Source organism: Bos indicus x Bos taurus, chromosome 25 (genome assembly GCF_003369695.1).
Source record: "Bos indicus x Bos taurus breed Angus x Brahman F1 hybrid chromosome 25, Bos_hybrid_MaternalHap_v2.0, whole genome shotgun sequence".
Classification (NCBI taxonomy): domain Eukaryota; kingdom Metazoa; phylum Chordata; class Mammalia; order Artiodactyla; family Bovidae; genus Bos; species Bos indicus x Bos taurus.
In genome coordinates this window covers 19636752-19664530 of record NC_040100.1, presented here as the reverse complement: position 1 = coordinate 19664530, position 27779 = coordinate 19636752, and the positions used below count along the sequence as shown (strand labels likewise).

Here is a 27779-nt window from a genome sequence, read left to right as displayed (position 1 = left end):
GAGATTATTGATGTACTTTGTTGACTGCCTGCTATATATCCTCATTTCTTTAATTAGGCCCAAACTTTCTTGGTAAAAAAGGGAAGGATACAAAAAGCAGATAAGGCAGATGACTATCCAGCCACTAGTAAACTAGTTCACAAAGCCATCAGGAGAATGGCCTGCTTATTGTTAGTGGGGGTTTCCTTCTACTAATCAGTGGTCACCAGATAAAAGGATTATGCAACATGGATTTGCCAACGTTTTCTACCTTAGTTCTGACCATGTCAGTGAAAGAATAGGGCTGCAGTAGCTAAAAATGTCTGGGGCTCACAGCTTCAGCCCAGCTTCCTTGAGTTTATAGCCCAAGCCCATCTCTCTCTCTCTTAATCCTTTGCTAATTGCTCATAAACCTCCCAAACCACTCGCCAGACCTTCTGCTAAAGTGGAACTGGCTAGACCATGTGCTATTCTACTGGTAATTGCTGCTTATTCTGCCCATGTCATTGGCATGTGACTTCTAATTATAATATCATTATCAGTAAAAGGAGACCCTCTGTTTTCATTTGCCAGGACTGCCATAACTACTGCACCCTGGGTGCCCTGAACAACAGAGATTTACTTGCTCATGGTTCTGGAGCCTAGAAGTCTGAGATCAAGGTGTCCATAGGATTGGTTTCCTTCTGGACCTGTCTCCTTGACTGTGGATACCCGTCTTTTCCCTGTCTTCACGTGATCTTCTGTGTGTATCTGTCTCTTATCCCTTTTCTTAGAGGAATACCAGTCATACTGGATCAAGACACACCCTTATGACCTCATTTTAACTTAATAGCCTCTTAAAACACCCTATCTTGAAATACAGTCACATCCTAAAGTATTAGGGGTTAGGACTTGAACATATGATTGGTGGTGGGAGGGGGACACAATTCAGCCCATAACACTCTCTGGGTGGTCAGACATGGCTTTGGCCCCATTCAGTCACAGCTAGACCCCTGGCTGAACCTGGCTAGATTCAGCTGTGGTTTGGGCTCACCTCATCTTTGTGGTCCTAAGAATATACATCTCTCTGTTCTATCTTCTTCTCAATTCTTTTTCTCTTAAGATCCTCCCTGAATTCATGATTTGAGTTTTATTGTTATATATATAACTGGAGAAGGCAATGACACCCCACTCCAGTACTCTTGCCTGGAAAATCCCATGGATGGAGGAGCCTGGTGGGCTACAGTCCATGGGGTCGCTAAGAGTTGGACATGACTGAGTGATTTCACTTTCACTTTTCACTTTGCTGCTTTGGAGAAGGAAATGGCAACCCACTGCAGTGTTCTTGCCTGGAGAATCCCAGGGACAGGGGAGCCTGGTGGGCTGCCGTCTATGGGGTCACACAGAGTCGGACACGACTGAAGTGACTTAGCAGCAGCAGCAGCTATATATAACATAGCCAAAGCTTTTGTCAATTTATTTTTTAAATATGTTTCTCTCATTTAATAAAATAGATTAACCTTTGGATCCATTTGCCTTTTAAGTTTTGTATCTTTTTATCCCCATCACACTTTATGTTTCTGTTTATGATACTTGTTCTTTGTCTCCCTCCCCTATTCTGCTGCATATTATTGCATTGATTGAGTTTCTTTGGTTCATTTTTTTCCATATTGGGTTTTTAGAAGTTATAGATCCTATTCTGTTCTTCAGTGGTTGCCCTAATATTTTAACACATTAAAAACTCATCACTAAATTAGAGCACAATGTGGGGGAAAAAAGCTAAGCAATATAGAAAGGAGGCATAACATGAAAAGCAAAACTTTTCCAGACCCCTGACTCCATTCCTCAGCATAATCTACTTTTGAACCATTTTTCTTTTGAATTATTATGCTTGTTACTTTCATAGCAAATAATTTTTTATGCTTTTTACTGTTTTTATTTGTTATATACAGACAGTATTTATTGAAGCTCTATTTTGAAAGTTAAGGGATAGTCTTATCTTACATATATACAATGGAATACTACTCAGCTATTAAAAGAATGAAATAATGCCATTTGCAGCAATATGAATGAATCTGGAGATTATCATACTAAGTGAAGTAAATCAGACAAGAGAAAAACAAATATCATATGATATGGTTTATATGTGGTACTTTAAAAAATGATACAAATGATTGTATTTATGAAACAGAAGCAGACTCACAGACAAAACAAATTTATGGTTATGAAAGGGGAAAGGTTGCAGACAAGGACAGATTGGGAGTTTGGGGTTGACATATATACTACTGTATTTAAATAGATAACCAACAAGGACCTACAGGGAACTCTGTTCAATATTCTGTAGTAACCCAAATGGGAAAAGAATTGGAAAAGATTAGATATCTGTAGATGTATAACTGAATCACTTTTCTGTACACCTGAAACTAACACAACACTGTATTAATAAATCAACTATGTAGTCCAATATAAAATAAAAATTAAAAAGTAAAATAGTTCCAGATTAAAAAACAAAAGAAATGCCATAATATCTTTGTGAAACCAGTGATAATATGGTCAAACCTATGGAAAATTTCTTTAGACAAAGGAATAAAGTGAATAAATCTTTGTCAACAGGCCAAAAAAAAAAAAAAAAGGAAAAAGGAAATCTTACTTAAAAGTCCCCACCTCCAAATTTAACTAGCTAATTATTTATAGTTCTAGCAATTATTCCTCTAAAGTTAATATGATCTACAAACTTTAATTTATTGTTCCAATATCTATCTTCAGACAATATCATCTGATACTATCAAAGATGTAGAAATTAGTACTCCTACATTTTTTTGCTCTCCTCTGGCTCCCAACTTCTGTGTATTGCCACTTTCATAATATTTATATTTTGCTAATAGATTTAACACAGAAATAATTGAAAATGAATAAATACATGTATTATTATGGTATGATAAATATAATATAAATATCTTTCATTCCAGAGCTAAGTACTATGATTGGACTTGTCAAAAGGAAAATAGGATCTTATGCTGCTAAACATGTATGCTTGAAGGTAAGTGTTCCGTGGCATCAAAATAAATTGGATTATCTTTTCTTAGAATCCATCAATTGCTCAAAAATCACTTCACACTTAGGTTGGCTTTATATTTAGACTCTAACTTCCTTATATAGCTTTCTTTGGGAGAAAGTGGTTCTGGAATTTCTAATTGCCTTTCTTTTTATTTTTCTCTCTGTAGCTCAAGAAGCTTGTCTTTATAATTTCCCTAAGCATAACCATATTTCTAACAGATGTCCAACTCCACTCTCTGCTGAGTATGGTCTTTTTTTACAAAGACATCTCCAGCTCTGCCAGAGGCCTCTGACTTCCACCTTGGGTTTAAACTAATTGTTTTGCAACCTGCTACACAAATGTCTAGGGGGTCTCCCTTTATGTATTGGGCTTCCCTGATAGCTCAGCTGGTAAAGAATCTGCCTGCAATGCGGGAGACCTGGGTTTGATCCCTGGGTTGGGAAGATCCCCTGGAGAAGGGAAAGGCTATCCACTTCAGTATTCTGGCCTGGAGAATTCCATGGACTGGATAGTCTACAGGTAGCAAAGAGTCGGACACGACTGAGCGACTTTCACTCACTTTATGTGTTACTAGGTTAGAGCCATTGTATCTTAGATGCTATGTTTTCCTCTTTTTTTGAAAAAAATGAGCGCTTTTTTTTGTTTTTAAAAGAACAAGTACCAATTTTCTGACTCCTTGAATGTCTGAAAAATAACTTTGTTTTATAACATTTTATGTGTATTTTGGCTATTCATAGATTTACATTTCCTTACTGTGGGGAAAGTTTTCCCTTACTATTTCTTTTATTATTTTATCCCCTCCATTTTCTGTGTTTCCTTTTTCTGAGCTACTGACAGACAAATGGCAGAAATTCTGTATTTATTCTCTACTTCTCTGAACTTTATTTATGGAAGACTTTTAATCTTTTTGTTCTTTTATGTTCATTCTGGGAGTCTCTTAGTTTGATCATAAATTCAGGCTCTTAGCTCCGTGATTCTGTGCTGTCCATATATTGTCAAATTATAGTGAATATATTTTATAAATTTCCAAGTTTTAATTATTTAAAGTTTAAATAGTTTTAATAATTATTTTTCTTAACAGGAGTTTTAAATATGATTTTAAAAAATAATTTTATTTATTTATTTTTGGCTCTGCTGGGTCTTCATTTCTTTTTTGGGTTTTTCTCTAGTTGTTGCAAGTGGGGACTACTCGCTGGTTGTGGTGCTTGGGCTTCTCATTGCAGCGGCTTCTCTTTTTGCAGAGGCCTGCGGACTTCAGTAGTCGTGGGTCCTGGGCTCTAGGACACTGGCTCAATAGCTGTGGCTCACAGGCTTAGTTGCTCCAGGGCATGTGGAATTTTCCCAGATTAGGGATTGAACCCGTGTCTCCTGCATTGACAAGTGGATTCTTTACCACTGAGCCACCAGGGAAGCCCTTTAATGTGGTTTTAATGTGTTTTTAATGTGGTTTCTTATTGAATATTTCTGAAACTATTAATTATAGAATTTAACATTTTCTTTTGCCTCTCCAACTAACTGTCATTTTTTAGGGGTTTTCTCTTTCATGGATTCAAAGCTTTTTTATGGCATTAGTTTTCTTCATAGGTTGGACTAGAGCTAGAAGTCTGGACTCCACATAATTTTCTCTCAAAACTTCATAGACATTGCTTCTCTGTCTTCTGATAGTGTTGTTAAGAAGTCTGATGATATTATGATCATTTTTTTCTTATATGGGTAACTGGTTTTACATTTTTTAAATTTCTTGGAGCTCTTAGGTTATTCTTTTTGTCAACTGAAAGGTAAGCATACCTTCAGGAATCACAAAAATATTTGGGAAATAATGTTATTAAAAAGTAGGTAACAAATTGAGTAAACTGAAAAAACTAACACATAAGAAACAGGAAAATAGGAAATATGGGATAGAAAGACTTTAAAATACAAATAACTCATATTTTAAGAGTTATTGGACAAGAAATAGCATTCACAAAACATTTTATAGGCTGATATGAAAAAGAAGCACTAAAGATCTTGAAACGAGCACACTGACATTAAAAAAATCCCTCAAGATAGACTAAACCATTGAAAAGACACCACTGAAAACAAATCTGTGATGGTTTGTCCCAAAGTGCAGTACAAATGGGCAACAAAAAGGAAAGAAAAGAAACTATGAGGCAAAAGTTAATATGGAGGATGAATCTAAAAGTCCCTGCAAAGCAATTTACCAATGATTTCAAATTTGTGAGGCAAAGCAGTTTTGAACTCAGACTTACATTCAGCTAAACCAGCATCACATGTGAGCTTCTCATCCAGCTGGAAAAGGAATGAGAGATTCTTATCTGTGAACTTGGGATTTCTTGCTGATTTGTTGAAAAGATCTGTTTTTATACCTGTAGCATCCTTCAGTGCATATTTTGGACTCTAATTTTCTCTCCTCTCTCTCTCTCTTTTTTTTTTTTAACATAAAAAAGACATACCCAATAGTCTTTTTATGTTTTAGAAACTGAATTCTTCAATTTGTGTGTGTGTGTTTTTAAAATAACAATTCTGAAACTGTTTTATGTGTATCCCAAAGGAAATATATTGTGAAAAATGAGAGACAAGCTTCTCACTGCCAGAAAAACGGGGGGAAATGTGGAAAAAGGAAAGGGTTGAATAAATCCAGTGGTGTTGGATTCGACCTGGAAATATCCATGTGAATTCATGGTTTTAAATATGGGTAGAAAAATACAGAAATAAAATAGTAAATAGTATTATGTATATATATATGTCTTTCTTTTCTATCTAATGTCTGAGATGGTCTCATAGCAGTGACAACCCAGTAATAATGAGTACACCTAATACTCATATCTTGGTATCTAAATCCCATTCTCCAATAAAAAGAGTCAAGATGTCTTGGAGAAATGTGTGACTCCAAGGCAAGGGTAGGGAAAGTACAGTATTAACTTGGAATATCATATACCAGCAAGCAAGGAAAGTGCTCAGATGATGGGGACATGGGAAAAGGCCTCAGGAGTCAGTTTTAAGAGTCTCCCACTGACCAAATCTGGGGCGGTTTGAACAACAAAATAAATAATGATAGTTCTGGATGATGAGTAAAATAAGAATCCATGAGTCCATATAGATATTACTATATGAAAAAATAAATGGTGAGGAGGGAAACATTTTGCTTACAGTAGAATTCCAACTAGTAAATCTATTAATAGAAGCCATGAGGGAACTAGAAAATCACCATTTGGCAATAACCAGAGTAATAATTTTTTTTAGGTAAGAGTCATTAATGAATGTTAAAACTGGTAAATACATGCATGATGAGAAACAGGCTAGTTATATCATCTTGGAGTATCTCCCAAAAGGAAATTTATTGTTTACAAAAGGAAAAATATTAACTTTATGGTAGAAAAACCTGTCTGCCATCACCTTAGCCCAATGATCATATATCTTTCTTTCTGCACTACAATGTAAGTCCCCAAGAATGGGGATTTATTTCTGTTTTATTCACTTCTGTACCTTGAACACCTAGAGTAGTGCTAAGCACATAGTAGATGCTCAGCAAGTAGTTTTTGGCTGAATATCATATTCATGTTTATTCCTGTATTTGTAAGCTCAACTTCAACAGCTATATTGTTTGTAAGCTCTATATCCTTATGAATGTCTTATCTACTTGATCTGTCACGGGCTGAGAGAACTGAATGAACATTTACACTGTGTTTTTGTCTAATTCTTATAGTTTCTGCTGTTTTTGCTGTAAGCAGTCTGAAGACATGCTATTTGGCGTATAAACATTTATGATGGTTAGATCTTCATGTGGGTTGTACTTTTGTCATCATTAACATAAACCTCTTTGCTTAGTTTAATACTTTCTTCTTTAAATCAAATCTCACAATTACGGTGTAGTTCATGCTTTCTTTTATCATCTGTATTTTATTTTTTAGCGCTCTAACTCATTGCCTATTCATTTATTTAATCCAATCAGTTTTCCTAAGATTCTGCCCTTGTTTACTTTGTTACCCAGTCAAGAGAAACGTGACTATTTTGAGACTGTTCTGTTAGTTCTAACAGAACGATTTTCTCTTTACTTCTCCATCTGTCAAGCTATCATTTCACCTTGAAATGTGAAATGTTCTTCAGTTTCCCAGGTAGAGCTAGTTACTGTCTCCAATATGTACATACAATATTTTGTATTTCTAGAATAGCCTTTAGCATGTTTTTCAAGTTATGTTTTTTTTTTTTTTTTTATTCTTCCAATTTTATTTTATTTTTAAACTTTACATAATTGTATTAGTTTTGCCAAATATCAAAATGAATCCACCACAGGTATACATGTGTTCCCCATCCCGAACCCTCCTCCCTCCTCCCTCCCCATACCATCCCTCTGGGCCGTCCCAGTGCACCAGCCCCAAGCATCCAGCATCGTGCATCGAACCTGGACTGGCAACTCGTTTCCTACATGATATTTTACATGTTTCATTGCCATTCTCCCAAATCTTCCCACCCTCTCCCTCTCCCACAGAGTCCATAAGACTGTTCTATACATCAGTGTCTCTTTTGCTGTCTCGTACACCGGGTTATTGTTACCATCTTTCTAAATTCCATATATATGCGTTAGTATACTGTATTTATGTTTTTCCTTCTGGCTTACTTCACTCTGTATAATAGGCTCCAGTTTCATCCACCTCATTAGAACTGATTCAAATGTATTCTTTTTAATGGCTGAGTAATACTCCATTGTGTATATGTACCACAGCTTTCTTATCCATTCATCTGCTGATGGACATCTAGGTTGCTTCCATGTCTTGGCTATTATAAACAGTGCTGTGATGAACATTGGGGTACACGTGTCTCTTTCCCTTCTGGTTTCCTCAGTGTGTATGCCCAGCAGTGGGGTTGCTGGATCATAAGGCAGTTCTATTTCCAGTTTTTTAAGGAATCTCCACACTGTTCTCCATAGTGGCTGTACTAGTTTGCATTCCCACCAACAGTGTAAGAGGGTTCCCTTTTCTCCACACCCTCTCCAGCATTTATTGCTTGTAGACTTTTGGATCGCAGCCATTCTGACTGGTGTGAAATGGTACCTCATAGTGGTTTTGATTTGCATTTCTCTGATAATGAGTGATGTTGAGCATCTTTTCATGTGTTTGTTGGCCATCTGTATGTCTTTTTTGGAGAAATGTCTATTTAGTTCTTTGGCCCTACCCAAAGCAATTTATAGATTCAACGCAATCCCTATCAAGCTACCAACAGTATTCTTCACAGAGCTAGAACAAATAATTTCACAATTTGTATGGAAATACAAAAAACCTCGAATAGCCAAAGCGACCTTGAGAAAGAAGAATGGAACTGGAGGAATCAACCTACCTGACTTCAGGCTCTACTACAAAGCCACAGTTATCAAGACAGTATGGTACTGGCACAAAGACAGAAATATTGATCAATGGAATAAAATAGAAAGCCCAGAGATAAATCCACGCACATATGGACACCTTATCTTCGACAAAGGAGGCAAGAATATACAATGGATTAAAGACAATCTCTTTAACAAGTGGTGCTGGGAAATCTGGTCAACCACTTGTAAAAGAATGAAACTGGACCACTTTCTAACACCATACACAAAAATAAACTCAAAATGGATTAAAGATCTAAACGTAAGACCAGAAACTATAAAACTCCTAGAGGAGAACATAGGCAAAACACTCTCCGACATACATCACAGCAGGATCCTCTATGACCCACCTCCCAGAATATTGGAAATAAAAGCAAAAATAAACAAATGGGACCTAATTAACCTTAAAAGCTTCTGCACATCAAAGGAAACTATTAGCAAGGTGAAAAGACAGCCTTCAGAATGGGAGAAAATAATAGCAAATGAAGCAACCGACAAACAACTAATCTCAAAAATATACAAGCAACTCCTACAGCTCAACTCCAGAAAAATAAACGACCCAATCAAAAAATGGGCCAAAGAACTAAATAGACATTTCTCAAGTTATGTTTTAATGATGGCTTTGATAAGGAGATTTCATTCTCTCAGGTTTGAACTTCCCAAGGCCAAGGATGTTACAGCAGTTGGTATACTGGCTTCTCCTTATGTATCACTTCAGTTTTCACCTTAAGGTACAGGTAACGCAGCACTTGTTTTTTTTCACATCCCCTGAAAAGTAAGTCACACTTCTCTAAGCATTAATAGGCAGTGCAGATCCTACTGAAGATTTTGTCGGGAAGCGATGGAGAGTTTTACATGACACTCCACACAGCATGCGACTTCCAAAAAAATCCTTCTGCGAAGTGTCTCCTAGCTTGTTTCTTCTTGGATAAAGTTTCCAGATTGTCAGGCTTCAACTACCTTCTTTCCCTCACTGTTTCTGAGAATTCTCCTCTTTTTCCAGGGCAGGAAAACATAACCTCTCACCCTTTAATTTTGTGGTCTGTGACCTAAGTCTGATGCCTGGGTTCTTCAGGGCCTTCATAACTGACACCCTAAGCCTAGGGTTTGGAGAAACAGAAACCCTTTCCCTCAAATGATTTTCTCTGCTGTGAGTTTCAAAAGCCTATTTTTAAAACTAAAAAAGTGAGCACCCATGCTTTTCTTTCTCTTTGTATCTCTGTAACTCTACCCTGAGGGCATGGATCTTAGAAGCTTTTGCTACTTCCTGGGTGGGGAAGATAGATAGAGAAGTAGGAGATGCTCTGGAATGAAGCACAGATTAAAGTTAGAAAATGCTCCTCAAGACGTACAGAGTGACGTGGGCCACAGTGTAGGGTCACGGCCTTCTCCCGCCTCTCCATCCTTCTGCCAAAAGCTGCAAAATCTTCATATCAGAAACCAGAGAATCACTATGGGCCAGTGATGGGACTCGGATCAAGGTAGGAAGAGACCATGAGAAGGAGGCGTGGTTGGTATGATGACAAGTCACAGCTTTTTATCCTGAAAAAAGGATTTTTATTTTCTGTTTCATATTTAGACTGTGAACAAATCATCTCCCCTTCGCTGCCCTTCAGCTGTGCTGGAGTGGGCTTGGAGGGTCGTGACTCTCACCCTGGTTTACTATGCACAGGCTAATGGGACTGAGTGCCAGTTTTACAGTCTCTTGAAGCCTCAGTCCTCTCACCTGCAAAATGGGCTACCAAGGCCCCACTGCTTTGCCCTGCATGGGTTTGTGGAGGACCAAATGAGCAAGTTGACATTGTAGTAATTGAGTCCTTTCAAAAGTGTAATATATGATGGAAAATGAGTGTGCAAAGCTTTGGGAGACCTGTTCTTGTATTCTGTCCTTCAAGGGCTTCCTGAGATATCAAACTTGCTGGCAAGGAAGACAAGGCATTCTGACAATGGTTTATCTGCCTTCTCTTGGGACAATAACTTTGCTGCTTCAGGGGATACTCATAGGTGCGCATCCAAAAGTGAACAGCAGAGGGCAGCCTGTGCTCAACAATGATAATATTCTGCCGGCTCCAGGAAGCTCGAGGATGTGGTGGCCAGGAATTAGGATAAAATGCTCATGCTGCTGCTGCTGCTGCTAAGTCGCTTCAGTTGTGTCTGACTCTGTGCGACCCCATAAACGGCAGCCCACCAGGCTCCCCCGTCCCTGGGATTCTCCAGCCAAGAACACTGCAGTGGGTTGCCATTTCCTTCTCCAAAGCATGAAAGTGAAAAGTGAAAGTGAAGTCGCTCAGTCGTGTTCGACTCTTAGCGACACCATGGAGTGCAGCCCACCAGGCTCCTCAGTCCATGGGATTTTCCAGGCAAGAGTACTGGAGTGGGATGCCATTGCCTTCTCCGAAAATGCTCATAGAATCCATTAATATTGAAATCTTGGAGAGCAGCTCAGGATTGTTGTTTTTGCTGTCTGTAGTTCTTTAAAATTATGGGTTTGAAAGGAACACACATTTGGTTTTGAAAGGTTAGAAAGGTACAAGAGTTTATAAGAAACTCCTTACCGTGGCCCTGTACAACCTGGTCTCCCTTTCATCTCTCTCCCTTCAAATCCTGTATTCTCCCCTGGCTCCAGCTCTCCCTTGGGAGCCCATCTTTGCTTTGCTCTTCCCTCTCCCAGTATGACTCTTACCCAAGATTTCAGTGAGGCTTGTTTGCTCACCTTCTTTACATCCCTTCTTCTTCTTTTTTGTAAATAATTTCATTTATTTATTTTTGGGTGTGCTGTGTCTTCCTGGCTGGGCAGGCTTTTCTCTAGTTGTGGCGGGTGGGGGCTACTCTCTGGTTGCAATATGTGGGCTTCTTTTGTTAGGAAACACAGGCTCGAGGGCACTCAGGCTTCAGTAGTCTTCATTCACAAGTGTGTGGCCTTCGTTCAGGAGCATGTAGTCTTCATTCTGGAGCATGTGGTCTCTGTATTTTCGGCTTCTGGGCTCTAGAGCACAGGCTCAATAGTTAAAGCACATGGGCTTACTTGCTCTGTGGCACGTGGGGTCCTCCCAGATCAGGGACTGAACCTGTATCTCCTGCATTGGCAGGCAGACTACTTACCAACTGAGCCACCACGGAAGCCTCATCACATCCCTTCTTAACACTCCCTGTCCTCATTTACATGGTGCCTGGAACACAGTGTTACAAAAATTTTTTTCCTTCACTAATCAGATAGGTGAAAAGTCGTCTCTTATTTGCTCAAAAAATTGAAAAGACATCCCTGATAAAAGGCAGAGCCTGATCCTGGCTTGCAGAGCCTGCTCACTGTGGGCAGGGTAACAAGCTCTGTCCTTGACTCTGGGCATGGTCCTGTGACTTGCTTTGACCAAAGGGGTATTATTGGATATGATGCAGGCAGAGGCTTAGTGCAGGCTCAGTGCTTGCTGTCTTGTACTTTCCTATTTACCGTAAGAGCATGCCTCGGCTAGAGTGCTAGGGAATGAGAGACATTTGGAGCAAAGCAGAGCCCGGACACCTGGCAGAGGCTAATCCAGATAGCTGATAGCCAGTTGACATCCATGTGAGCAAGCCAGCCAAGCTCAGCAGAGCCACCTGGCTGACCCTCACCTCACCCCAGGTATATGTATTAAATGTCCTTATCCCACTGGTCTCTCCAGACAGACTATGAATTTAGAGAACTGTGGGGCCCAGAGCTCCAGGCTACAGAGGAGCCCTGGGGAGCCCCTGTAGCTATGTCTGGATCTGGGTCTGGGCCCTCTGCTGGGGCGTCCTCTACAAAGCAAGGTATGTTTTCCTGGTCTCTTATAGTTTCCCCAGGTCTGGAGAGCTCTGATGGTGCAGAGGCTGTTTGGCTGGGTTGGGAAAAAATCTTCATAATTGTCAACAAACTGGCCAGAGCTAGACATCTGATGGAAAGGGTCATGAGTGGCAGGCCGGCTGTTGCTGCCCGTGCCTGCCTGTAATGATGGATGGGAGGCCTGGGGAGCATGGAGACATTTACGTTTCCAAAGGCAGGGCATTTTCTCCCAGGGCAAGGGGCTAGTGGAAACAGGGTAGAACAAATCACTTTACATTTTCTCTCTCTATTATTTTTTTCTTCTGATGAGAAATAACTGTTACTCCCAGGGCATGATAGACAAAGGAAACAGTATCAGAACTGCATGTTTTTTTGAAAAAATTTTTTCCTCTGGATTTTTAATCTTAACGGGACACTGACGTTTCAGATAATCTGATGGAAACTATGGACCCATTCCCCAGGGATAATACTTAGAAATACAAAGCTTTACTTTTGATGTCAGAGAATTTACAGTTTCTTTGAAACTGATTCATGGAAATTAGGGGTTTTTAGGAGAGAGAGAGAAACTGGAAGGGGAAAAAAGGAAGACAGAAGTAAAGATGATATCAGAAAGAAATGGGGAGACTTCAGAAATGATTTGTTGAAGAGTTTTAACCAAAGATTGCTCTGGTTCCAAATACATTCCCTCTTCACTCTGCACTAATCCTAGAACCTCTGCTTCTAAAGATCAGTTCTTTCATTGATATTGTGCTTCATGTATCATTCTGCCAGTTTGCCATTTTCAGTCAAGTATGTATATTTTAGATTCATTCATGATGATATGCATTGATCTAGTTTATTCACTTTAACTTCTAGACAGTGTTCTATGGAATGAATACACAATCTTATTTATTCATTCCCTGATAAAGAGACATTTAAGTAGTTACTTTTTCCCATGCTACCAGTAGGAAATATCCTCATATGTGTCTCCTTGTATACAAATGAGAGAAGTTCTCTATGAACAATATCTAGAAGTAGAATCACGGGGTTATGAGTTTTTAAGTTTTATAGATACCTTGCTTTGTTCTCTGGATTCTATGCATCAATTTATAGCTTCCAACAGCAATGTCTAAGGGTTGTACCCATTATCCTTTCTAGTGCTTATTGTTTTCTGACTTTTACATTTTAAAATGAATCTGATGAGTGTAAAATAATATACATATATTTTTTAAAATTTATATTTTATTTACCTCTTTTTTTTGGTATTTGTGTTTCTCTTCTGCAAATTACCTGTTCATATTCCTTGCCCATTTTTTTCCCTTGGTGTATTGAAGGTGATCTCTTCTGGGGTCTTTGTCATTGATTTCTTTTAGTTTGGCCATAGCTCTAACTCCTTAAAATTTGGTAAAAAAAAATAGATTAGCATGGTAGACAAGAAGGTCTGAATGTGGATTTAGGGTATTCAGTTTGAGTCCTGACTCTGATCCTAACTGGTTGTGTGAATTTGCACAAGTTTTTAACCTAAGCCTCTGTCTCCTCTCTTGTAGAATGGGGAATAACCATCTCTACTTTCCAAAGCCAATGTGAGGCTTAAGTACCTGAAATGTATGAGTGATCGGTAGTTGAGTTGAAGAACCCAGATGAAATTGTCTCTATGCCCAGATGTGAACTTGCCTATGACATAGCCTCCATGAAGGAATTCAGACATCACTGTGGAACACAGCTCTCCTATAGGACAGCCCTGCTGTCCTTCATATGGTCCTAGGAATTGACTCACGGCGCTGGAGGCCCATAGACTTCCCTCGGGACAGATCCCATCTTCTCTGCCACATCCAGAGAAGCCTCCTCATGAGGCTGTTATTGACCTGCACATCAGAACAATGGTTCTGGGATGCTGAAGCCCCTAGTGCCCACTCGGGAAACCAAATCACTTGAAATTAACAAGTCATTTGGAGTTAACAACAGCAACAACAAATCAATAGCTAACCTTTTGGAATACTAACAGAGTAAGTATATGTAAAGCATTTAGAACTTTGCCTAGCAAATAGAAAGCACTATGTTTGCATTAATAATAATACTAAGTAATGAAATAAATGCTTATTATTATTAGAAATAATTTAGTATTGTTAGAGCAAATAATAATGATAACTATTATTACTCTGATGTTGAAATGCTAAGCATTGAGCTAAGGAGAATGGGTATAAATTTATTTAATCATCATAGCCATAATATTTTTTATTATTTTTTTTAAGTGTAAGAAGTGCCAGGGGTAGACCTCCCTTGCCAGCATTTACCTAAGGTTCAGGTTTGTTGGAAATATCCTTCCTCTGTGGCCCAGGTAGGACTGTTGTACCAGGAGGAGAGTAATTTTTCTCCTTAGATGATGCTAACATCTCATCTAGTGTTTGTTTGTGCTGTGCTAAGTCACTTTAGTTGTGTCTGACTCTTTGCAACCCTACCCTATGGACACCAGGCTCCTCTGTCCATGGGATTCTCCAGGCAAGAATACTGGAGTGGGTTATCATGCTCTCCTCCAGGGAATCTTCTCAACCCAGGGATCAAATCCACATCAATTTTGTCTCCTGCATTGGCAGGCAGGTTGTTTACCACTAGCGCCACCTGGAAAGCCCAGTGTTTATAAATTAAAAATTTACAAAGTGCTTTGCGTGTGTTGCTCATTGAATTATCATAACATCCAGTGTAGCAATGTTTTATCTCCTTTTTGAAATATACCCCACTCAGCTTCCATGAGCCATAGCTCCTGGGCATCTTCCTTTATCACTGGCCACTTCTCAATCTTCTTTTGCTGGTCCCTCTCCTTCCTCTAATCTCTAAATCTAAGAGTTCCTCAGAAGGTCTGATGTCTGGTTTCTACCTCCAGAGCTTCTGATTTAGTTGATATGGTGGTAACGTCTGGGCAGTAGCACATTTGAAAAGCCCTTTAGGTAATGTATTGAGCAGCCAGAATCAAGAACCACCCATCTATATGCTGAAGTTGTCCCCTTTCAGTCTGTATCTCAGCTCTCTTTTGGATCCGGAGAGTCTACTTGTCATGTTCACTTGATTGTCCCTTAGGAATTTCAGTCTTATTATGTCCCGCACTGAAAACTTGATTTCTCAGCTGCATTCCTCTGCTTACTTATTTCTCCCTTGTTTTTCATCATCTTAGCAAATAGCGTAATTGTTTCTCCAGTTGCTGAAGCCAAAGACCTGGGAGTTGTCTTTGATCCCCTCCCTTTTCCTTGTCCTCTTTTTTTTTTTTTTCAGTCCATCAACAGGTACTGCTGACTCTACCTCCAAAATTCATTCTTAATCCCCTGTTTTCCTGCCACTATCTTAGCTAGAATCAGCACCATTATCTCTTTCCTGGATTATTTACTTCAGTGATGATCTTCACCCATTTTTCTTGTCTTCATTCTTGCTCCTCTCCAAAGCTGTCTCTGCAGTGTCCAGAGTGATCGTTCAATCTGAAGTGAAATCAAATTGTTTCATTTCCCCTCAATCATTTCCCGAGGAGAAGATGCCTCACTATGCCTTTTCAAGGTTCCACGGCTCCTGCTTCTCTCTCCAAACTCCCTTCAGTCCATTCTTCCATCTTACTCATTTTGCTTCAGCTGTACTGGACTTTTTTCTAGTTCTTGGAACACTTTCAGACTCATTCCATCACATCAGAGCCTGTGTTTTACTTCTTTTACTTTGATCATTCCTGCTTTAGTCTCTATAGACTCCTTACTCTTCATGTCTCAGCACATCAAGTGTCACCTGGGCAGAAGGGAGTGATTATAAATGGTATTGTATTTTAAATTTTGGCTTTTATATGTTATTATTAATGTGTAGAAATAGAACTGATTTTTGAATATTTATCTTATATCCTGTCACCTCGCTGAACTCATTTATTCTAGTTGTATTTTGTAGATTACTTGGAATTTTCTATGTAGCATATCATGTCCTCTGTAAATATGGACCACTTTATTTCTTCCTTTTCTCTTTCTTTTCATCAGTATGCTTTTTTCTTTTCTCTTCTCTTCTCTCTCCTCACCTTTTTTCTTCTCTTACCTTACTGCACTGGCTAGAACTTCCAGCACTATATTACATAGCAGTGACAGAAATGGATGTTCTTGCCTTGTTCACAACTGTCTAATCTTTTTAAACACAAAGTTGCATGATGCCATGGAGAGACAGAGCGTGAGTGTTAAAGTTAATCAAACTCATAGTCATACAGATCCTATCCACTATCTATGTGATCTTAGAAAATGATTTTTTATGTCCCCATGTTTCCTTGTCTCCAAAGTTGAGATAATAATATCCATGCCTTGGTTTTGTTAGGGAGCAGGCAAAGTGCAGAGGCTATGAGCTGGGTTACCTGGGCTCAGATGCTAGCGCAACCACTCTCAACTGTGACCTCAGGCAAGGTTTTCATCCTCTGTGCCTCAATTTCCTTTTCTGTTAAATGGGAAAAATAAGATTAACCACTTCATCAAGTTGTTGCAGAGATTGAAGGAGTTGATAAATGTGAAGTGCTTCGTATCTGGCAGTAAGCCAGAGAAGTGTTTGTCATTTGGCTCAGTGGCAAAGAATCTGCCCTCCAACGCAGGAGATGCAAGAGGCGTGGGTTTGATCCCTGGGTCGGGAAGATGCCCTGGAGGACGAAATGGCAACTCACTCCAGTATTCTTGCACGGAGAATCCTGGGGACAGAGGAGCCTGGCGGGCTACAGCCCATGGAGTCACAAGAGTCGGTCACAACTTACTAAGTAACAACAATACTTAGCACAGGGCAGGTCCTTGGTAAAACTTTTCCTGACACTAAGTCCGGTGCTAACTAAAAGTAGTTAGATAACACAAGAACTGTGATGAGAAGCAACAGTCTCTGTTCCACCCTCCTTTCCTGTTCTCTGAAGGCAGCTGTTTTGAACTCTTCAAGCTGTTTCCCAAATGATAAGTTCCTTTACCTATTTCTTGATGTATCAACTTCAGGTATTATTTTTGTACATCCTGAAGTAATAGTTGAGGATTTAGCTCACTTATACTCCCTATCTCCCATCCTACTACTATAGTGATGCCACTGTTTATATAATTGAACCTTGAGCCAAATGAGGATTAGCAATGCTGATACCACACAATCAAGAATCCATGTATCACTTTAGATTTGGCCTTGTGTATCCATGGTTCTACATCCATGGGTTCAACCAATCGTGGGTCATGTAGTACTGTAGTATATATTTACTGAAAAAAATTGGTGTATAAATGGAACTATGCAGTTCAAACTGTGTTCTTCAAGGGTAAACTAATCGTATGAATACTGGTGAACAATATCTATTATTGTTATGAAGAGTCAAAAGGTATACAGTGATTATATTTCTTATCTTGAAAAATTTCCGATTATCCTTCTTTTGTCCTTTTTATTTGTAATACTTGCCTTTCTCATATACATAGTTTTTAAAAGTGCTTTATCCTATCAGTTACTCTATCAAATTCATTTGTTTTTCCTGGAGACTTCCAAATCTTATATTGTTTTCTGTTACACAGCTATCATGATGGTAACAAAGAAATTTGTCTTTTCCCCTGCCAGTTCCAGCCTAATAGAATCCCCACACCTCTGATGGCAGCCACTGCCTGTGTTTCTCTTTCTTCCTTTTCTGTCCTTGCTTTTGATCAGTTCACCTCTTCTTCCCAGCTGTGTTCTTTCTTGATCCATTCTTTTAGCCTCTCAACAGTCCACTCATAGCAGTAGTATTATTACTCTGTCAGTCAACTTTTGACTTATTATAAATTAGCATTTTGAAGTGTTCTCATTTACATAGGGCACCCCAAAGAAAACTTGATCCATAGCTAAAAGGGCAGTTGTTCTAATGCTTATGTGATTGAGGCAAAGCCCTTGCAGGGAATAGCAAAGTAAGGGCAGCTGATTATAATGAAAGGCTTAAGTAAGGCATAAATGCTTCAGGCATGACAAGAAGACAGACTGAAAGAATTGATGATCTGTTTCAGCAGAAAAATAGCCATCAAAAGAGGAAGCTTTCTTAAAGGAGTGCCCAGCCAAGGTGTGGGCCTTAAAAAAGCTGGATCCATATTTTAGGAGACAACAACCCCTTTGTTGACAGATCATAAGTCAAGAAACAAGTTTAATAAAGAATTCGTGGGAAAACACTATTTTAACATCAGGCTATAAAGTTGGCTCCGGTAGAGGAGGACTTAGGAAGGTTTTTGAACATATTATTGGTTGATATCAGAGGTTGAATTTAAAGGGCTACATTTTTAGATTTATGGAGGAATGTCCAAGCATCATGACTTTGGCCCTACTCCAGAGTCCCATGTATTATCTACACGAGTCCATTCATACATTAGTATGTACCTACTCGGCTTTCATTATGCGTTCTCTCCTTGTTAATTCCTGTTGTCTTTGAGCTTGAATCACCTCTAGGGACCGACTCTCACACTCTCCCACCTGGCTGCAGCACTTCTGTTAGAGCAACTGGATCGTGGACTCTGGAGCCTGTGTTGCTTCATGCAGTGTCCTTAGACTCCTCATTTGCCTTCTCTTGGTATCCCTGTCACTACTTAGGACTTTACTTTTCTCATCTTAGACCCATCCTGTGACCTGTACAGCCTGCTTTACTAAACCAACTACCAACACTGGTCCCTTGGCTGGTGCCTGAGCTGAGTCCACCCCAGTCCTTCTTTGCTCCAACCCATCCCCCTTTCCCTGTCACAGAAAATAGAGGATGTGGCAGGCCCTATCATTCAATCTCCCTGCATGTAGAATAACAATTCATCTTTTTAAAGAAGTATGACCTGAGGGTGAGCCACATACAGTATGAATTTCTAGAGTGAGGGGAAGTGGGGGTAGACTCTACATGGAAGTACACCTATAGGGACTTCCCTGATGATCCAGTGGCTAAGATCTGGCTCCCAGTGCAGGGGCCCGGGTTTGATCCCTGGCTTGGGAACTGGATCCCACATGCTGCAACTAAAAGATCCTGCATGCCACAATTAAAGATCCCATGTGCTACAGCTAAGATTCAGTGCAGCCAAATTAAAAGAAAGCACACCCACAAGTTTCAGAAGTAACTTTTGTTTCCATACTCAGCACCAATCTCAAGAATTGCCAAACTTAATTTCTTATTTTCTCCTTCTCAATCATTCTGCCAAATAACAGCAGAGATCAATGTGACACTGGATACGGGGGAAGGCTGGGTATTAAAGTCAACTTGTTGGGTCTTATAGCAGAAGAAGGTGGGTGAAACAGAAAGGTTGGAGATAGGCATTCTCCCATTCATAGGTGGGAGATATGTCCTCAGTCAAACTCATTCTCTCTACACTTAATGTGAAATTTTTTAATTTTTTTTGACTCCCTGAGATCACTAACACCTTTGGATCAGCCCTTAAAGAGGCCTTCTGGGAAGAGAAGCCCCTAAGGAAGGTTTTTCTCCAGCCTGGTTCCCCTGAGACATCTGGTATTCTTGCTGCCCAGCATCTAATCCTCCTTCTGGTAATAGAATCCATAATTTCCTTGGGGAATCACTTATTTCTCCTACTTCAGGTCTGATTGCATTTTAGGTTGCATGTAACTCAGGTGTGGCTGATATGGATTCTATTCCCTCTGTGTGTTAGTGTCACTTTAGGGATGGCACGTGACCCAAGCTCGTCCAATCACTTGTGTTCACTCCGTTTGTTAGAGTGATTGGAAAAGAGGCATCCTCTTTCTGTGAATGTGTTGGGAAAATAAAACATAAACCTGAAACTAATGACAGGCATCTTGCTTCTGTGAAGGGTCAGCTTGCTCGGCAAGCAGCCAACACACAAGAAATCAGTCAAGAGATGGTAGAAAGCTAAACTGACCAGAAACCATCATTCAGGATCCAGTAATGCCTGAAGCTGTAGAAGTTTTCCCCTGACTTTACAGATATGTGAGCCAATAGCATTCCCTCTTTTTCCTTCCTAACTTCTTCCATCCTTTCTTTTCTTTTCCTTTCCTTTCTTTCTCTCTTTTTCTTAAATCAGGTTGAGTTTTTTTTAGTGACAACCCAAAGATCCCACCAGGCTTTCCTGGTGGCTCCAGACTGTAAAGAATCCACCCGCAATGTGGGAGACTTGGGTTCAATCCTTGGGTTGGGAAGATCCCCTGGAGAAGGAAATGGCAACCCACTCCAGTAATCTAGCCTGGGAAATCCCATGGACAGAGGAGCCTGGTGCGCTACAGTCCATGGGGTCACAGAGAGTTGGACATGACGTGATTAAACCACCACCATTAGAAACCAAGATCTGGGTGTGGGCTGTGGAAGTAAGTAAAGGTCCCGACTATTTATAGCCAGTTGTTTTATCCAGATCCTGCACTATGAATTCCACAGACTCTGTGTGTAACACATTTACCAAGTTTTATAATGTACTCTCAGATATTTGTGTTCCCAGAGTTCAGTTAACATGCCTTAGGAGCTCACCTCTATTTCCTCTGTGCTGTACTGCTCAAGGATCCCTCCCATCTCAGAGCTTCAGCTGTGATACTATGTAGATGATCTACATTCCTCAGCATCAGCAACCCATTTGGGAATTAGAAACATACTTTACTCACATTTTATGAAACAGTTGTCCTTCAGGTGGAAGAATTCACAAGGTACAGCTGGAATTCTGAAAAATGTGGGCTGCTATGAGGATTTCTCATCTTGTAGTGTCAGCAGTCCTCAGCTTGTGAATGGGCTATACATTTTATCAGGGAAACAGTATTATGCAGCAGGTGGTTAGTTTCCTATGCTGGCACACAAGACCAAATTCACCCACAATGTAGATGACCAATAGCACTGTACCTAATTATTATGCAGGGTCAGTTACCATAGGGGATTATGTTAGAATAACGCATTCCAAGTTCTACCTGGAGAGAGAGTAAAATCTGTTTCCCATTGGATTCCTATCAGTTTTTATTTATACTTCCTACCATCTCTCACCCCCTACACTGTAGGGTGCCACTGTAAGGCTTCCATTACAATTCCAGGACCTACGATTTCAGTTGGAACCCCTGCAAATACCGTTTATGCAATGAGATTCCTTGGTCTAACTCAGATCTCCACTAAACATCAAATCTCTGTGACTAGTTACGGGCATCTTTATTGGCACATAAAATTCAATATATGCAAAATCAAACTCGCTCCTTCTTCAAATTGCCACTCATATTCTCTAAAAGAAACCAAAGGAGTCATTTAAGACACCGCCTGCCCCCCTTAGGTATTTGCCATTGTCAGCCAGTCACCATGCCCCACAGATTCTCCCTTTAGATGCCTGTCACTCGGCTCCTTCTCCCCCAGCCTTGTGCTCACAGCCTCCATTAAGGCCTTCTTGACTTCTCATGGAGATCACAGCTTCAGTCTCTGAAATGGTCTCGCTGCCTGTCCTGTTCTCCACACCCTAGTCTAAGGGATTGTTTACAGTGTGACTCTGATCACACCACACCCTGCCGTCACCCCTCATGGTTCCTCACAGGATTTAAGCTTAGATTCCATCTCCTTGTCTTAGCCCACAGGCCTCCCTGTGATCTGGCTCTTGACAACTTCTCTTTTGTTTTAGCTATTTTGTGACCGACCACATTCATTCATTCAATTAACCTTTATCAAGGTGCCAGGAACAGTCCTTTCTTTGTGCTGAGAATGTAACAGTGAACAGAAACAAAATCTCAGAGCTTCATTCTAGTTGGGTAGACAAATGGAACCTATCTGAAGGCAATAAGTTCAGTGGAGAGACTTAAAGCAAGAAAGGAGTAGGGGGTGAGAGGAGAGGGTGGGACAGTTTAAAAGACGGTGTTCAGGGAATATCTCACTGATATATCTCAGGTGATAGTTGAATGAAGACTTGAAGGAGCTGAGATATTGAGACATGCGGATATCTGGAGGAGGAGCTGTAAGTGCAAGGGCCCTGGGGATGATTTCAAGGATCTGTGAGAAGGCTGGTGGGTTGGAGGAGAGCAGGGCAGAGAGAAGTGGGCAGAGGCACATCATCAGAGGTCTTGTAGACCATTCCTTGTGATGACCTCAGCTTATATCACAACTGTGAGTGATATGGAAAACTATCAATCATTCTGATCCTAAGAATGATATGCTCTAACTTTATGTCTTAAAATGAGCTACTTGTTCCCTAGAATGTGTTATATCTTCTCCTGCATCCTAGTCTTAAACTACATTATTCTTTCTCTGAACACCCCTCCCTATTTCTTCACTTCCCTAGCTTCAAATGGTGATTTAGACCCATGTCTGTACTCTCATAGCACGGTCACTAATACTTGTTTGTGGATTAAAGGAATAAATGAATAAAGGTGTTGTTGTTGTTCAGTCACCAAGTCGTGTCCGACTTTGCGACCACATGGACCGCAGCACACCAGGCCTCCCTGTCTCTCACCACCTCCCGGAGTTTGCCCAAGTTCATGTCCATTGAATCGGTGATGTCATCCAACCATCTCATCCTCTGTCACCCTCTTCTCCTGCCTTCAATCTTTCCCAGCATCAGGGTCTTTTCCAGTGAGTCGTCTGTTGCATCAGGTGGCCAAAGTCTTGGAGCTTCAACCTTAGTATCAGTCCTTCCAATGAGTATTCAGGATTAATTTCCTTTAGGCTTGACTGGTTTGATCTCCTTGCTGAATAAAGGTGTAAATCTGATTCAAAGTGAAGGATGCCACTTATGCCAGGGGAAGGCAGGTAAGCAGATGCTGTGTTTAATAACCAACATTTTTCAAGTGTTCACTATCTGCTAGACATTTCCTGAAGTGCTTCCCATAGCTTATTTGTGTCATTCTCAGAACACTTTGCCAATGTTGATGTTATTTTAAAATTTATTTTTCCAGAGGAGGAGACTGATAATGGAGAGGTGAAGGGATGGAGATAGCAGTCACAGTCAGGAAGGATTTCATATCTGGATGAGGGAAAGTGGTGCATTTCCCCATTGCTTGCTTTCTGGAAGATCAGTGAGTCATATAAAAGCCACAAAAACAAGGTCTGGACAGTAGAATTTCTGCAAAGGTCAAGGGTGGGTTGTATACCAAGCTGCAGGCAGTGGGAAAATTGAGAGCAGTGGTTAAGATCACTCAGACCTGAGTATAGTTCTGGCCCTCCCAGCTGTCCCCTGTGACACCTGGGAAAGTTACTAAGATACTCTGGACTCATTTTGCTCATCTGTATATTAGGAATATGATTGTTTGTAAGGATTAAATGTGATAAAGCTTATAAAATCCTCCATTCCCTGATCATGTCCCTTCATGTTATTTGGTTCGTTTCTGTCTTGCAGCAAGACAACCAGTAGATCCATGCTGCCAGGCAGCCTGGCTCCATCTTTTGAAATGGACCCTGAATGAGCATGAAAGACTCTGGGTATTTTTTAAGATCTTTATTGTAAGAGCTCAAAGTCTCAAAGGAAAAATCAGATCAATAGAGGAGCTAAACCCCCACATTTCCTAAGTGGAAGAAACTGTCACTTTAATGGAAGAAGATCAGTATCTACTGAGGACCCACTCAGCACCTTGCAAATGGAAAGAGGTGGACTTGGGATACTGTAGAAGAGGAAGCAAAGGCACAGTGAGGTGTACAGTGTGCTCCAGGTCACATGGCTGGATTGAGGTAGACCTGAGACTAGGATCCAGGCACTCGTCCAGCTCCAGGACGCACCTCTGTTTTGTTCTTGCCTAATGACAGAGGATGAGATGGTTGGATGGCATCACCGACTCAGTGGACATGAGTTTGAGCCAACTCCAGGAGATAGTGGAGGACAGAGAAGCCTGGTGTGCTGCTGTTCATGGGGTCACCAAGAGTTGGACATGACTGAGCAACAACAACAACAGTAGCATAGGATACAGGTGATGCCTGACTTGTGGCTGCTGGACCAGTGAGGTTTTCCCAGGGGCTAGGAGTAACTGTGTCAGAATACTTAGCTTCTGCTGCTTTTGGTGATTAGTGACAGAAACCCACTTTCAACTTGCTTCAGTTAAAAAAGATTTTCTAGAAGGAATGCTGGGATTCTTCACATAAGAACAGTTAGAACCCGGGGAGGCCAGAAGCAGAATCTGTCAAGCCATTGGGAACCCAGGGAGTTGTTTCTTGTTCTCAGGTCTCTTATTTCCATCTCTACTTTTTGGTCGGCATATGTGCTTTATACTCTTGCACTAAACTGGCTCTGTCCGCTTTTACAGACCTTTGTTGTTGTTGTTCAGTCGCTAAGTCATGTCCAACTCTTTGTGACCCCATGGACTGCAGCATGCCAGGCTTCCCTGTCCATCACTGTCTCCTGGAGCTTGCTTAAACTCATATCCATCGAGTCGGTTATGCTATCCAACCATCTCATCCTCTGTCACCCTCTTCTCCTTCTGCCCTCAATCTTTCCCAGGATGAGGGTCTTTTCTAATAAGTGGGCTCATTGCATCAGCTGGCCATAGTATTGGAACTTCAGCTTCAGCACCAGTCCGTCCAGTGAATATTCAGGGTTGATTTCCTTTAGGATTGTCCGGTTTGATCTCCTGGCAGCCTGAGGAACTCTCAAGAGTCTTCTCCAGCACCACAGTTGAAAGCATCAATTCTTTGGTGCTCAGCTTTCTTTACGGTCCAACTGTCATATCCATACATGACTACTAGAAAAACAATAGCTTTGATTAGATGGATCTTTGTTGGCAAAATGATGTTTCTGCTTTTTAATATGCTAAGTTTGTCATAGCCTTTCTTCTAAGAAACAAACATGTTTTAATTTCATGGCTGCAGTCACCATCCATAGTGATTTTGAAGCCCAAGAAAATTAAATCTGCCACTTATTCCATTTCCCGCCACCCCCATCTATTTGCCGTGAAGTGATGGGACTGGATGCCCTGATCTTAGTTTTTTGAATGTTGAATTTTAAGCAGCTTTTTTACTCTCCTCTTTCACCTTCGTCAAGAGGCTCTTTAGTTCCTCTTCATTTTCTGCCATTAGGGTAGAATCATTTGCATTTCTGGGGTTGTTGATATTTCTCCCAGCAGTCTTGATTCCAGCTTATGATTCATCCAGCCCAGGATTTCACATGATATAGTCTGCATATAAGTTAAATAAACCCTTAGTTGGCCCCAAACTCCCAAGTTACGTGTCTAGCATTCAAACATCCTCCCACACTCCCTAGAGTCTGTTCCTCGCTTCCCAAGTTCAAATTCTCCAGAGAGAATTTGTCTCAGCCTGAGCCAGTGTTCATGCTGATCCACTCAGCCATGCTGGAAATCAGGACCACAAAGGAAAGTCACTGAGGCTGAGGTCCAGAAGAGCAAAGGCAGTTCTCAGAGAAGGGGGTGGATCAGAGGCTCATTTCCTTAGTCTCTACTGCAAACCTTAGCCAATTACACTGAAAAATAAAAAACCTTCTAAATAAAATAAGTCATAATTAACTGACTATGAATATAAACACTTAAAAATATCCACAAATACTATATGTTTTCACCTATATGCAAAATCTAAAGAACAAGCAGATGAACAAACATTACAAAGGAAATAGAGTACAGAGAACAGATGGGTGGTTGCAAGAAGGGAGGGAGTGGGAGGAGGGGAAACAGGGGTAAAGGGGCTTAAGAGGTACAGACTGTTAGGTATAACACAGATTAGTTACAAGAATGTAATGTACAGCACAGGGAATATAGCCAATATATAATCTATAAAAATATCAAGATACTATGTTGTACACCTGAAACTAGTATATGTCAACTATACTTCATTAAAAAATAAAAATATGGAAGGGTTAGAGCAAAACTTTAAGACATATGAATGCCTCAATATGATGTGGTATTTTTCTTTATACAGTTCAAATGTTCATGATCCAATTTAATTTAATTCTAATTGTACTACTAGGACTCAGGAGAAGGATAAGTTTTAAAACCTGAATTCATACCCAAATGGGACTCAGCTTCTGCTGTTTGAACCTTAGAGCATCAACAGTCCTCACAGGAGACTGTCTTCACATTTCACAAGAAGCCTCTAATGACCTGCTTTCACTTATTGATGAGAAGAGATTATTTTGCTTCCTAATTTCCTAATCAGTATAACTGCCTACAGCATCCTGCTCATTTTGCCTCCTCTGAGCCTTCTTCCCAGGAAGGAGAACATTTGATTCCTAACTAATCATGTTTTGTTTTTGAGCAGCTTGGTCTAAGATGAAAAAGGATAAGAGAGAGCCTTCCTACAAGCTTTCTTCTTCTCTCTCCTCCACATCCACTCAACACCAAGAATTTATTGAGCACCTGTAGGTGTCAAGCATCGCAACTTAGGCTCTACCTGCAGCTGTTTTATTGTCTTGCTGCTCTGATAATAGATACACTTAAAGGACACATTCACATTTTCCAGCTTTTTAAAGTATACACTAAAATTATTTAGTGAGTTTATACAACGATTCCTCCAAATAAAGATCTGTAAAGTTCAAAATGTGTTGAGGAATCTAGGCAAGTCCCTTGGCTTTTTTCTTTTTTTTAATTTAAAAAATTTTATTGGTGTATAGTGGATTAACAATATTGTGTTAATTTCTTCTGTACAGCAAAGTGAACTCAGTTAAACATATATTCTTTTTCATATTCTTTTCCAATATGGCTTGTCACAGGATATTGAATATAGGTCCTTGTGTTATACAGTAGGCCTTGTTGTTTATCCATCCTATATATAATAGTTTGCCTCCACTAATCTCAAACTCCCATTCCTTCCCTCCCCTCCCCTCACTCGGCAACCACAAGTCATCCTTTGTATCTCTGAGTCTATTTTTGTTTCACAGATACATTGAATTGCATTGTATTTTCGATTGCACATATAAGTGACATCATGTGGTATTTGTCTTTCTCTTTCTGACTTCGCTTAGCATGATAACCTCTAGGTACATCCTTGGCTTTTTCTAAAGCATATACCAATCCATGTTCAGTCTACACTAACTACATGGTTATAGATCAGGTAAAGAGGCACAAGGGCTTCCCAGGTAGCGCTGATGGTAGAGAACCTGCCTGCCAATGCGGGAAACATAAGAGACGTGAGTTCCATCCCTGGTTTGAGAAGATCCCCTGGAGGAGGGCATGGCAACCCACTCCAGTATGCTTGCCTGGAGAATCCCATGGTCAGAGGAACCTGGCAGGCTATAGTCCATAGGGTTGCATAGAGTTGGTCATGACTGAAGCAACTTAGCACATATGCAAAGAGGCAGAAAGTATGTTATGGCTCTCAGAGATAAATTGTAATCCAGTCTTGGCTTAAGTTAACCATTTGCCCACTACCACTTCCTGTCCAAATGTTAAAAAATCAGTAGCATATTCCTTGATCAAGTCAGCTGAAATGGTTTTGGTGGAGAGAGTGCAGAGAGACTGCTGAGGTCTGAAATCTGTCAGACCTCAGATTTGTATTAATGTATTTGATCCTGGAGCAATCAGAGAGTCTTCATCTACTGGGGGAGTCCAGTCCATGTTTGTTTATGACTTTCATTCAGCTGAGAAACTTCCATCATGAACTTTCCCACTCTCCTTGCTAAAAGGGAAAGGAGGTTGCAAAAATTGGCTTTGCCAAATTCCATGGAAATATCTATTTATTTGCTTCATGAAGAGGTGTCTGTGATTGAATAATGATGCTTGAGTTCTTGACTGCAGACTGTGGGGAATGCCTCTCTCATTTGCCA

At 40.3% G+C, this 27779-nt stretch overlaps 1 long non-coding RNA gene across 2 annotated transcripts in view; it reads left to right on the top strand.

Annotated features, from left to right (window-relative positions):
* LOC113883443 overlaps positions 1–27779 on the top strand; it is a 62141-nt gene that overhangs the window by 17320 nt on the left and 17042 nt on the right. For both annotated transcript variants that reach the window (XR_003508642.1, XR_003508643.1), the window contains exons 2-3: positions 2928–2998; positions 13701–14159. This is a non-coding gene — a long non-coding RNA (uncharacterized LOC113883443). The remainder of the gene's footprint in view (positions 1–2927; positions 2999–13700; positions 14160–27779) is intronic.